The sequence below is a fragment of the Akebia trifoliata genome, chromosome 14 (genome assembly GCF_017979445.1).
Source record: "Akebia trifoliata isolate Shusen 1 chromosome 14, ASM1797944v1, whole genome shotgun sequence".
Classification (NCBI taxonomy): Eukaryota; Viridiplantae; Streptophyta; class Magnoliopsida; order Ranunculales; family Lardizabalaceae; genus Akebia; species Akebia trifoliata.
This window is the reverse complement of record NC_141388.1, coordinates 33,859,649-33,874,359: the sequence shown is the minus strand read 5'-3', so window position 1 is coordinate 33,874,359 and position 14,711 is coordinate 33,859,649. Positions and strand designations below refer to the sequence as shown.

At 29.9% G+C, this 14,711-nt stretch overlaps 1 pseudogene; it reads left to right on the top strand.

Annotated features, from left to right (window-relative positions):
- The first annotated feature begins 5,475 nt into the window (after nt 1-5,475).
- LOC147386884 (dirigent protein 22 pseudogene) lies at nt 5,476-6,267 on the top strand (annotated as a pseudogene).
- Nucleotides 6,268-14,711: the final 8,444 nt, after the last annotated feature.

Sequence of the window (14,711 nt, the reverse complement as noted above, 5' to 3'; positions counted from 1 at the left end):
AATAAGATTTTTTATAGTTTTTTGGTTTGTTTTTCTTAAGTTAGATTTTGAGGTTTTTGTGTATATAAGGTTTAGTCCCACATCGCTCACAAGTTAGAAAGTGATGTACCTTATAAGTAATAGCCAACATAGTTAGTTGTATTTGTATCACACCTTTAGGCTTTGATCCAGTGCTTCGAGGTGGTGCGAAGCACCACCCGCGCACCTGCGACGTACGAAAGGGCGATTGGGCATTTAGGGCACTTTGAGGCGCACTTGGCACTTCGCACGTACGCATCGTCGCGAGGAGCTGGGGAGCCTTAAAGTTTTTGGGATGCGAAACCATCCAACGGTGGTGGTTGATCCATCACGTGTGATGGATCGGGTGCGATCAGCACCGCACGATCAAATTAGTATCCGATCGGATACGATGGATCGAAATAATACTGAATCGAGAATGATCCGATGCATTGGATTAAGGTAGTACCTGATCAGAATGATCAGGTGCGATGGATTGATATAGTACCTGATCAGAAACGATCGGATCCGTTAGATCAAATGGCAACTGATTGGACGCGATCACAGCCACTAGATCAAACAGATTCAACTAAAAAGTATTAGTTAAAGGACATGAGGCACATTCCTTCGATAGGGTGCAATCTAGATCGTTAGATCTCAGATAAGGCAAAATCTAACGGCTATTAGACCAAGAGACATTATATCATGACTCTTGGTCAACAGACACAGGAATGGCTATAAAAAGCCAACCAGGATTCAGATTTCTTCACCGAAAATTTATGTATTCTCCTCTCTCTAAGCTTAAGATATAGGCATCATCAGTTTGTTATTTTTTCGAGTGTTCTAGGCTAAATCAGATCATACATAATCTAATTTAGTATATTGAGTGTAAGGCTTCTTTGTATCCTGAAGGCATTTGTTCGTCAATCCCTTGTGTACTTTGGTTCAACTAGTAGGGGAGAATATTTGTCTAAAAGAGATCAAATCTTTTCGAGCCTAGAAGTTAATTTTCTTCCTCCATCGTCAGATTTCCAACAACTCCATGCCTTGTTTGTAAGCCAAATCGTACTTTTAAAATTAGTTCGAATCGAGATGACTTTGACGAGTCATTTCAGATTTGATGGCAATCAAGAAAGAGAATCAATGTAAATCATCCATCACATCGATTCCTACTAGATTTAAGATGATTTGTATATATTTTGAAAATATTTGTGGAATTTATAAAAATTTGACTAATCAAATATGTTTTGTTTTTATATAAAATAATTAGGAAAAATTATTAAAAAATAATATAATAATTAATAATTATTTAAAAAAATTATTATTATTATAAAATTATCAAAAAAATAATAAACCGATAGTCCGATCATCGGTTTTAAGTAATAAATACTTAAATGGACCAAAATACCCTTTGACCATGAAAATGGACGGTTTGATCGTTGATTTTCATGCTAACCTGCTCCTCAACTTCCAGCCACATATTTTTAATGAAAATTAGCGGTTGGATTGCCAACTTTTGTTCTATACAAGTGACCCCATGGTCCACCACTTAGTCACTCTCATTTTAGCAAAAAATCCCCACTCTCATTTTGACAAAATTGAGTAGGAAATATATTAATTTTTTTTTATATTGTTCAAAATTCATTCAAATTATTAATTATTAAATAATTATAAAATACATTATCATTTTAGTAATAATTTCCCCTTATTTTTAAGGGAAAGTATGAAAAGAATAATATAATAGTTATAATTATTAAAAATAGGGAAAAATATCAATAACCTATGTAATTATCAACATTATTTGTAAGTATAATAGTTACAAATAATAATTATTAATATAACAAATAATATTGATAATATATATAATTATCAATGTTATTTATTTTCAATATTCATTATTAATATAATAGGTACAAATAATAAACTATAAAAAAATAATATATCTAATTATCAATAGTATTTGTAATTATTAATTACAATTTTTTATATAAAAATTATAATTATTAAAAATTATCAAAATATAATGGTTATAATTTTTTTTAAATAATAAAATATAACAAATAATATGCACAATTATCAATATTATTTGTAATTATTAATTACAATTTTTTTAATATAACAATTATAATTATTTAAAAATAATCACCTTTAGGATTAAAAATAAATATAATTTTTAAGACTACATTACAAATAATTAATTACATTTTTATTAGTTAGGAAAATTATAAAAAAAATAATATCTTAATTTATAGTTATTAAAATTAATATATTAATTTATAAGTAGGTATAATTATTTAAAAATAAGATATGAATTTATAAGTATTAGAAAATATAAAAATGCAATTATAAAATATGAAAAATAGTTTTTAAATTTTTAATTTTGTAATATTGTCCGAAAATAATATATTTTTCACTTATTTTGAATAATTATAAAATAATTTAATTTTGGGCAAGTTATTACAAAAAATAATAGAGTAAACTATGAGGATTAATATAGTGAAATTTTTTTTTTTAAAGTATAATAATAATTTTTCGTAATAATAATAAAAATATAATTATTAAAAGAATATTATAATAATTTATCAAAAAAGTAAAATAGTAAATTATATATATATATATATATATATATATTGATTTATAGTTAGTAAAAAATAATAATTTTCATACTTATAATTATTAAAAAAATAATATATGAAAATCGGCGGTTGATTGTTTTCATAGGGGTATTTCGTCAACTTGAAAACCGATGATTTTCATGAGGGTATTTTTGTCAAGTTGAAAACGGACAATCCAACCCCGGTTTATTACTTTTTTTTATAGCTTTGAAAAAAAAACATTATTTTTTAATAATTATCAATTAATATATTATTATTTTAATAATTTTCCCAAATAATTATTTCTAATAATTCAAATGTTTGTTATCTATATAAAATATAAATATTATGAATTAAATCCGTATCAATGGGGATAAGATGAGATGAGATATTGGATTTTAAGACCATAAATGTTTAATCTTTCCTTTGATTGATCTAAAAAATTTAAGATCAATTTAGTTGCAAAGTTCCAACTTTCAATTAATAGATTTTAATTTATTTATTTTGTATTATAAAAAATATATTAAAAAAAAAACTCATAAGAGGATTCCAATGACTCGAAATAAACAATGAGGCTGATTTTGTTTATGTAGGCCTATTAAACCAAACTTTTAAAAGTCGAATTGTCTTCAATAACTCATCATGGATTCCAATCATGATTGGTTAAAAATTGCATATTTAGAAACTTGTTTGATATTTAATATGTTTAGAAACTTGTTCCATATATTTCATTTTCTTTTTTGTTTAAAAATATTACTTTTCAAAAATGCAATATAAATATATTTTCAAAATTTAATGGTAAAATTATTTTTGAAATATTTAATTTGTTTAATTGGATTGTCCAAGTCTTCAAAAGATTGTATAGCATTTTTATATTAAACTGATTTTACCCATATATCCTTTTATTTTAAAATTCTATATTTTTTCAAAAAAGTCCATTTAGTTTAATTTATCTATAACTTATTTTCAATCTGAATAAATAATAAATCCTAATAATAATTTAGTTATGTTATTTTTTTCATTTTAGTATATATATAACATGATCTTTAATCTTTAATTTTTATTTGAAGTTCACATAAGTTAAGAGAGCTGTTATTGGCACCCTAATAATTTACTTATTACACTCTAATTTCTTAAATTATTTATTGAGTTGTTTTGGAGTGACCTTAAGCTGGAGTCTCATATCGCACTTCATGATGTGAAAGTAGATAGGAATCATAGATGCATTTCATTGACTTTCACATCATGAAGTACGATATGAAATTCCAGTTTGAAGTCACCTTAGCATTATTCTTATTTATCACATCCTAATTAAAAATTAAAACACACACTTCAAACATTACAAAAGTTTGGCTCAAATTATATTTTCAACATTATGACACTAGTTCAGATAATTTATCAAAACCCAAAAGTTAGAAATCTAGCAAAGAGAGCTTCTATTGGCACTACAGCTTTACGTTTTCTAAATCAATCACTTATTTTTTTAATTAGGTGTAATTACGTTTTCTCATGTCTTTCAGCTTTCTATCCAACAACTCCCTTTCACCCAATGGCCTATGTTATATAGTTTTAAAATTCGACTCCAATGTCCACTGAGTTGATTCGAGTCAACTCGAAAACTGATTAATTGATTTAGCAAATCAGATAAAAGAGAACTGCTATTGGAACACAATTTTTACTTATTATACCCAATTCCTTCAATTACGGATTTTTCCCAACACCTGTGCAAGCTATGTCTAAATTCGAATTTTGATATACTGTTCATTTTAAATCTCAAAACGTGTTTTTCCTGTGAATTCATCACTTTTATAACTGACGAAGTGGTGAACTCAACGCTAATAAAACCAACTTATTTTCATTTTTCAAGTTTTTCTAACTAAAATACATTGAAAGATTAACTAAAAACTTGAGATAATAACTTGTCTCAATGATTTCAAATCAAAAGAACTATTCTTAATCAATTTTCATCCAAAAATAACGCAAAAAAAAAAAAAAGTGAAAACCCCTACTTTATCACATACTCTTTAAAATGTTAGAAAAAACTCTGAAAATAACTTCTTTCTTCTTAAATTCTTTTCAATGGAATAGAATCTCTGAAACTTAATTGGGATGTCAAAAATTCTTTTTATTATTATTATTTATGAAAATGAGGAATTTGAACGATTAAAACATTCAACCATGAGAAATGAGGGAAAAGGGGTTCATGGACTGGCAAGAAAGAAACGATCTACTAAATGGATTATTAAGAGAGACCCCGAAACTTAGGAACTAATTAGAAATAACTCCCTCCACCAAGGACCTTTAACTATTTTTTCCTTTTTTAATTGGGATGTAATAAGTATAAGTCAAGGTGCTAATATCAACTCTCTTTACAAAACCGAGTCAAATGGTTTATTTAATCCAATCACAATTTTAAATATCATCTAAAATCGAAATGACTCACCCGAGTCATTTCGATATCATGCATGAACAAGAAGGAAAAAACATAATGTCTCACATGTGCAAAATCTCATGATACAAACAAGATGACTTGCACGATATTTGAAAATTTTCGGACAAGTCCATAAAACTCAATCAAGTCAATCGAGATTTTGCATATTTTAAACAAAATAATTCATATTTTAGAATTTTAATACATATTATCTAAATAAAATATGATTTTATGATTAAATATCTTCTAATCAATCTTATTTTATAATAACAAATTATAATTATTTATGTATAAAAATATAAGAATTAATAATTATAAATCGAGTTAAATGTTTTATCTTATTTTAAACGAGTTGAATCATTCAAGACAACTCGGTCCCCTCGATGAACGAGACTAAGACGCCAAAGCGAGATTTCAAACAGGGCTCTATTTTCACTATGATATTACTATAAAGAGGGAGACCCAAACCCCATTCTTGAGGTACCCTGTTCTTCTCTTCCAAATTCCAATGGCCAAAATTCGCTCAAATTCTCTTCTTTCTTTCGCTATTTTCTTCATCTTCTCCTTCACATCAGCCATCGATGCGAAACCACAGGAGTTCTCAAGAACCCTAAACCCCAAAAAAATGGGTCTGAAAAAGGAGAAATTAACCCATTTTCGAGTCTACTGGCACGATGTCGTTGGTGGCTCAAACGCAACAGCAGTCCAAGTCGCCTCCGCAGCATCAACATTCAAATCCGCAACTTTCTTCGGTGCAGTAACAGTGATCGATGACGCACTAACCGAAGGGCCAGAATTGGACTCAAAATTGATTGGAAGAGCTCAAGGTCTCTACGCCTTTGCTTCGCAGAAGGAAATTGGGTTGTTAATGGTGATGAATTTCGCTTTTATGGAGGGGAAATATAATGGGAGTACGATAAGTATATTAGGGAGGAATACGGTGTTCTCTAAGGTGAGAGAGATGCCGATTATTGGAGGGAGTGGACTGTTTAGGTTTGCTAGAGGTTACGTTCAGGCCAAGACTCATATGCTTGATCTTAAGTCTGGTGATGCCACTGTCGAGTATAATGTTTTTGTTTTGCATTATTGATGTTTTTTTTTTCAACAGAAGGAGTCAAGTATTTTGCAAAAATAATGACAGAATCAGTCCTTTTTTTTATGCTTACCAAAACGGTCATATATCCGATTTGGTAATTATTTATTTTTACTGAAACGGTTGAATATTTTAGGTTCACTTTTTCTATTTACTTATTTACCTTCAAGTGAACAATCGTTATAGTAGAAGATAATTATGAAATTGGGTAATTGCTGTTTCGATAAATATTGAAAAAAAAAAATGATTGCTTCAGTAATTTGGGTGAAGTAGATGGCTGTTTTGGTAATTTTTTTGCTTTTGATTTTTTTTTTTTTCCTTTTGTTTCTTGTGTCTGTGGGCTATTTGGACATTTTGTTTCTTTTAATAATGGGAGCTATTTTATGGCAATAAAATGTTCGAGTAAAAGGTCTTTGCCCTGCATTATTTATTTATTTTCAAAAATTACTAGACCACACATTTTTTTGTTTTTATTTCCCAAAATGGTCATATTCCTGATTGCATAATTAATTATTTTTACTAAGTTGGTTATACATATGTTACTTATGTGAATCCATAATCCCCATTATGTTACTTCTGGGGATAGAACTAACCTGCGCCAGATCCAGGCCTATGGCAAAATCTTAGAATGAGGGTATATTGCAGAGGTAATTCTGAGTTTACTTTTAACAACTCGTTCTGCAACTCAGATGATGATTCCTCTCTCCTCCAGCCGTTTGGGAGCACCAATGTGGTATCTGTCAAGAATCCTATAATGCCTAAGTTAGATTAGGATGAAGATAAACCCTTTGTAAGTAAAGTTCTAATTCGATTTCTCTCCCTTATATAGGATTTCCTTTCGATCCCTTGATTTTAAGGATTCTCTTCTCGATCTCTACAATCCATTGATTAGAAAATGGAATCTCCTCACCAAGAAAGTAATTAAACTACTTTAGAAGGAACGTAGTTGATTCTATCAATCACTCTTAGATTCTTGGGATCTATCCCTTATTCTAGCGAAGTAAAAGATAGACTTGGATCAACACACATACAGCCCTGATCTGCCCTATAGGTAGGGTAAGCGTCAACAACTCTGACCTAGATCTGGATAGAGCTAATGTTTGGATTTACTCGGTCAATGTTGATTTGCAGATCTTGTTTTTGGTGCCACTTACTCTAAAATGACTCTCTTCTAATTTGCTCTAATTTTCGTTTAGATCTAGAGATGTATAGGGTTCGGATCATTTACTACTTTTACCCTCTATAATTACCCTCTCTCAAGAAGACGTCAAGTTCCGTCGTCATCTCTAGAAATGTTCCTTCTTCTGAATAGGTGTCATTATTAACATTAAGATGATATCGATTCTCACATTACTAACATGGATGTATGTACAGAATCATAGAAACTTTTCATCATGACATGAGTGAAAAGCATTTATGGCTATGTATGCACCTCCACATCAGCAATGTGAGAATCAATGTCAATTTTAATGTTACTCTAGCATGACTCTTGTATAAATCATATATATAGAAAGAAAAATGGTAATTATGTTGTGGCCTATTGTATGATGTATAAAATGTAAAATATAAAGATAGAAACAAATGTTTTTCATTTGTAATTATTTTGTTACCTAGTATATGGAATATAAAATATGAAAATAGAATTATTTTATTGGAAAAATAGTTATTTTGTTATTTATTATACAAATCCTAAGGTCAAGAGATGTATCATCAGTTTGAAAAATACAAAGGGGTTTCTCAAATGTCCAAAAAAATGTGGAGTTTGAGTAGTTTCTCAAATATGGGAAATGTTCAGCACCCTAAGTTTTACCACACACTTTAACAAACGTTTTTAGTCCTACATGGGTTAGAAGTTTTGGAATGGGCTGATTTTTGGTGAGGATGATCTCTATGATTAGAAGATCATCCTCCCCAAAAATCAGCCCATTCCGAAATGTTTAGCCCCATGTTTACACGTTGAAAAATCGTGGACCGTCCATTTTTTATAAATCATTTTTGATGGGGTTAGAAGTTTTGGAATGAGCTGATTTTTGGTGAGGATGATCTCCTCACCATAGAGATCATCCTCACCAAAAATCAGTCCATTCCAAAACTTCTAACACATGTAAGACAAAACACGTTTGTTAAAGTGTGTGGTAAAACTTAGGGTGCTGAACGGGACCCCTCAAATATACATTCACGACAAACATAGATTTGAGAAAAGGAAGGTTGATTTTAGGAGGCGTTCTCTGTTGTTAAGTAGCTGTTGGATTAAGTTTGGTTCATTGTAGTAGTACGGTATAAAAAAATTTCACCCTTAAAGGTAACTTTTTTCCTTTAAATAATTTGAAATTTCTCGTAATATCATTAGAAGATCCAAATTTTCATTTAAGCCAATATTCGAAAATTCAAATGGAATTAGTATTCGATTATCTTTAAGATATTTGAATGCATTTTGAAGATTGGTATATCTGATCAATGATTTTAAATCTCGTCCTAGATTGAGAAGATTTATTGGAGTCATCTTTGTATTGTCCACAAACAAGATAAATAGACATGACATCTCACATGTGTAAAATCTTGCGAGAAAAATAAAATAACTTAGACGATATTTTGAAAATTTGGAACAAGTTAGTAAAATTCGTCTTCAGAAATATTGTATTGTTCTTGTAAAAATTTAATACCCAAAGGTATATATCTACTTATTTCAGTTCCAATCTTATTAATATTTGTAAATTCAAAGGTAGATAACACAGGACTCCATCACCGTTGAACCGAAGCTGACTTTCATCGATTGTGTATATGATAATCTGTCAAAGCCTCCTGATTTATCCCTTTGATTTTACATAAGAATAATTCTCTATTCTTTTATTTGTTATCGCTTGCTGTATTTTCTTTTATTGTTTTACTTTCGATTTCATTAAAATCAAAATCGATTTTAAAATCTTGGATCTAGGCTCGAGGCTTTATAATCAGGTAGTAAAACTCGCAGTTTGAGTTCTAAGACAAGTAGTAAATCCTTGACCAGCCATTAGAAATAAAATATTTAAAATTCTTATTTAATTTAAATAGAAATAATTTTAAAACCTTTTAAAAGAAAAATACAAATAGGCAATACTTTTTCTCAAACAGAACTAATAAGAATAATATCTATCAAACAAAATGAAGTATCATATGAAAATATAGAACAATCTATTAAAAACTGGACTATTCTAAAAGTGCCTACAAAAGAAATTTATAAGGACAAACTAAAATTAAAAAAAAATGATTATATCATAAATATCATAGAACAATTCATGCATATTTCTACTAAATTAGAAAATATATATTTACTTCTTCATGATCTTATAGAAAAATTTTAAAACTTCAAAATATAATTATATGTATTGTGGCATAATTCATGTAGCAATCGTTCCTTTAACCAAAATAGGCCTAAACACATCCACTCTGGCTCACGTCAGAGATAGAAGACATCTCTAATTTTCTGTTCAGTTAATAGGCATGATACTAGCACCATTAAATGATGATCCTGTGTTCTTTAATTGTTTCCCAAACTTTAATGTCTCTTTGACAAACCCAGCTATATCAAAATTTTTAACATTAGGAGTACAAACAAAAGGGTTTAATATGCCAAACTCAAAAAATATTACAATAATTTATAGAATTTATTACAAATTTATGATGTTTTTAATACCAAATGTTGCTCATCAAAGTTAAACCAAAGGTTTAACCACTCTATTTCTAACAAATTTTAAGAATACGGTTATAACACAAAAAAAAAAAAAAATTAATGGGAAACCATTGATTTAAACAGCTATTGGAAAATAGAAGAAGCCCAAGAACCAATACCAAATGAATAAGATCAAATAGAAAGTATAATAAAACATTCTGATGACACTGTTGAAATTAACTTCGACACCGTTAGTCAAAAGAAACAAAACTTATAATACAAACAAAACAAAACTTATCTAATGTATACAAGACAAAAAGAACTCGAAATAGAATACAATCCTACTGAATTTGACTTTGGTAATCCACCTAGAGAAATTAATACAATAAGTTTAGAAAATAATTTCACTATAAACAAATAACTATTAAAAGAAGAAATCTTGAAAAATCCTTTAAATAAATGGTTTTTTAAGAATTTTTCTAATATAAAACAAAAAATAATCAAAGAAAAATGGTTTGAAGAAATGAATAAGAAACAAGCCCATATTCCTTTATTTATATGGTTGAAAACACAGACAAATTCAAACCAAAAGCTTTCAGTAAACATGTTAAAACAAAAAATACAAATATGGGAAACTACAAAAAATACAAAAAAAAAATTGAATCAACATTTTCCCTTTTTAGAGCTATAAAAATCATGGGATCTGTTGCAACTCCCTTTAAATCAGAAATACAATTTAAAAAAAAAATTCCATGTACACAAAAAGATATTTCTCATGTAATAGAATAAAATAATTGTACAAACACTTATCTTCACCAATTAGGATAGTAAATAGGATCAGTATTTGATAAGCCAAAAATATATGCAAAAAGACCAACTTCAATAAGCTCATCATCATCATCATCATCATTTTCAATAACTACAAAAGTAAAAAACCATTTTCATCTACAACACGGATTACCTCTTGTAGAAATAACTACAAGGAAATCTGATAATAAATGTCTTAATAGAAAATCAAAATATGGAAGGCATAAAAGAGAAATCTGAAAAAGAAGAAGAATCTTCTGAAATATTTTCAAATAGTTCAATAGAAAAAATAGAATCCTAATTTTTCTTCAAATCTGGAACATGCTTGACATCTGATAATGTCCTCACAATACCGCCAAACATCTTCACCCGAACTGTGCATATCCCCACTACCTTACAAGCAACATTATTTCTCATAAGAACTTCACCCCCATCAAAAGGCCGATAGGTTGTGAACTAGTCCTTATTAAGACATATATGATAAGTGCATGCCGAATCAAGAATTCACTCTTCACAGAAGAAATTGGTAAAAACTTAGAGTACATCACCGTTATCACTATTTCCATCTGCCACTGCTGCATCGCTAGCATCATGGTCATTATAATTTTGTTTTCCTTTCCCTTTACGCTCCGGACAATCTCTTTTAAAGTGTCATTCTTGATGACAATTGAAACACTTTAACTTTCTAGTATTTGATTTTGATCTAAACCAATCTTTTCTATTATGGTTTCCTTTATGATTTGATCTCCCCTAATAAACAAATCTTCACCTGAGCTTTCTGTAATTTCATTTACTTTCTTCTTCAATTCCTTAAAATTTAAAGCAGATTTAATCTCCTCAACCGAAACAGTAATTTTTCCATACATTAAGGTATAAACAAAGTTTTCATATGAGAGTGGTAGAGAACAAACCAAAAGTATGCCCTAATCTTCTTCATCAATTTTAACACCAACATTCTTTAAATCCATAAGAATACTATTATATTCATCAAGATGATCAGGGATAGATGTACCTTCTCGCATCCGTAAGGTGTAAAACCGTTTCTTTAGATACTACCAATTTGTGAGAGATTTTGTCATGTACCGAATTTCCAACTTTGTCCATAGTAGATTTGTTATGTCTGAATCACTGACCTCTCATAGGACCTCATTCCCCAAAGACAATAGAATCGCACTATGTGCCTTCTCCATGATCTTCTTGTTTTATTCTGGTTTTAATGATTCAGGCAAATTATCGTTTCCTAATAGCACTTTCGATAAACCTTACTAAATAAGCAAAGCTTTCATCCGAACCCATCATAGATTAAAATCGTTCCTTCCATCGAATTTCTCGACATCATACTTCGTAGGCATAGCTCTGATACCGGTTTGTTAGAAAAAATCCTATGATCCAAAGTATAAATCAAACAAGAATGCAAGAATCTCACACGACACAAGATATACGTGGTTCGGTCAAAGCATCGACCTACGTCCACGGGCGAAAATGGTGATTTCACTATATTAACCAAAGAAGAATGAGATTACAATTTCTCTGTCTCTCGTATATCTCTCTCCCCTTTTGGATTTCATCTCTTACCCTTTATATACTTAGGGTTACAAAGAGCTTAAACGGGTCGGATTCAAAATCAAACCAAATGGGCCCAATATTTTGCCCGGAGGCTTCCCCCCCCCCCAGTAATGGTGGGGAAGCCCCACACATTACCAATTAAACGGGTCATGCGGATCGTTAATGGATCATCAAAAGATCCAGTTTGAATCTACGACAATCCCATATACAAGAATAGAAGACATAACCCAACAGAAATAAAATAAGAGAGTTTCTATTGGCATGCCAACTTTTACTTATTCCCAACCATTCACATATTTTCTTTAGTTTTAATTTGGGTTTAATAAGTAAAAGTTGGAGTGTCAATAACATCTCTCTTTATAATTCAAGAACTTCACAATCCAACTTTTTCATAAATTGATATATAATAATTCAAGGCCGAGCTACAACATCACAATAAAAACAGAGCCACCCACCGTAAAAATATAAGAAAAAAATGATGTTTTTATGGGTTTATATATGTGTTTCTGACAAAAAAAAAATTCTGATTTTTCTCTAAAAAAGAAAGGGATTTTTGAGAAATAGATTTAGGAGAGTTTATACTGGGAAATAATGATAATACTAAATCATTGAGATGAAAGGAAATTGTGTATAATTCTTTGAATTGTATGTATTGATTCTAGAAACTTCGGCTAGATAGTTTTGTAGACGGATAGGTTGTGATTCCCACAAACTACTTTCTTCTTCTTTTCAGGATTTCGGGTTCTTTGGAGTCACCACCATTCATTGAATTCAATGGTGTGAATGATTGTCTAAAATTATGAGTCTGTATATGATCTTTGGTTCAGAGATCTGAGTAAGTGGTCCAGTTGAGAAAGGGAAAAGTATTAGGCATCCCAATCCTCCATCTTGAGAATGATTGCTTTCTGAACATTAAGAATTTGATCTGATTTGGACCTTGGATTGTGGCCAAATAGTGAAATAGAATTTGATTCCTTATATAGGTTGAACTTCAAGATTTGGATATTAGGGAGATCGAATAATAATTCTAAAAGATTGAATTTAAAGTGGATTTCTAATATCTACCAGATAACCTACGCCACCGTTTCTTCTGATATTTCAAGTATGTAATGTAAAAGAGGTGTTCCGGTCTACTCCAACATAATAAGGGGGTTTCAACTACGACTTTAATCTATGAATTGAAATAAAATTAAAATTACATAATTAAAATATTTTTAGGCATCCTATATTTTACCTGTGTATGTTTACACAATTTTGGAAGGACTTCGGTATTTCGGGATTATGTTGGTGATACTTCAGCTGAGCTTCAATACTTTGGGACTCGGTGCTTGGACAAAATTTTGACTAGGCATGTGATTAAAAGGCTTTTGAATGGGCTGATTTCCATGATTTTTCAACTTGTAAACTGGGGTTAGAAGTTTTTGAATGGGTTAATTTGAAGGGTTTTGACAATTACGCTGAAGATGATGGCTTAAAGACAAACTTGAATGGGTTCAATATGTTTAAAAAAAATTCTTAGAGATTAAAAAACATGTATTTATTATTATTATTATTATTATTATAGAAAATCTTAGTTTAGAGTTTTTTTTTTTTTTTTTGTGAAACAATATATTCACAAATTTTCATAAATATGTTAGTTTTAAGAGAATGAATCTCTCTTAGCTGTCTATTCATTTGGGCATGAAGTTTATTCAGGGAAAAAAAGATGAATTCTTTGTTCTTCATTTGAAATTACAGAAGATTTAAGATCAAATTATCTAAATTAAAACTCGAGGCATTCTTTCTTTTGAAATTTTATGAGAATTGTTTTCTTTAAATAATAATTTCACAAATGGTTAGTATCTTTTAGAAATATAGAAAAGTATTATTTTTTAAATACTTTTATTATTGTCATTATATATTTATCTCTTGATTTAGACCAGAGGTGTCAGTGGGTCATTTCTAAGGCACTTAGAACCATACCATCATACTTTTTCGGTTCCGATTTCAATTTCAAAATAATTGGAACCAATCCAACGTATGCCTTGTGCCTTTGAATAAAGAACTAATCCAACTTACCCACTCCATGCTTAAATCAACTTTGTGGCAGCGCACTATTTTTTCTGACTTTCTTTTGTTACTTTTTAATCGACATCAAGGGCGGAGCTTGCCCCTACAGAATTTTGAGACACTCCTATATTTTGTACTAATTACATGCCTCAAATGTCCCCACTCCCTCACCTCTCTCCCCAATTCCCACGCCCCCCTCATTCACCTCCCCTTCAATATTTTGTTGATGACATTGCCTTCTGCCAGCCTAATCATATATTAATTTAAAATGACCTAAAAATCATTTTCTTAAACTTCTGACCAAAAACCTCTGAATTTCTCCCTAAAATCATTTATCTTCAAATCCTTCAACTATACAACTAACCATAATTTGCCCCCCACTACAAGAAAATCCTGATTCCGCCCCTGATCGACATGATCACCTTTCTATGACATTCCCATTGATGGCCCTATACAAAATTGAAAAAAAAATTTTGAGAAAAGCTTTGGATGTATTTTATTGAACGGATGTTGATGACTCTCTTG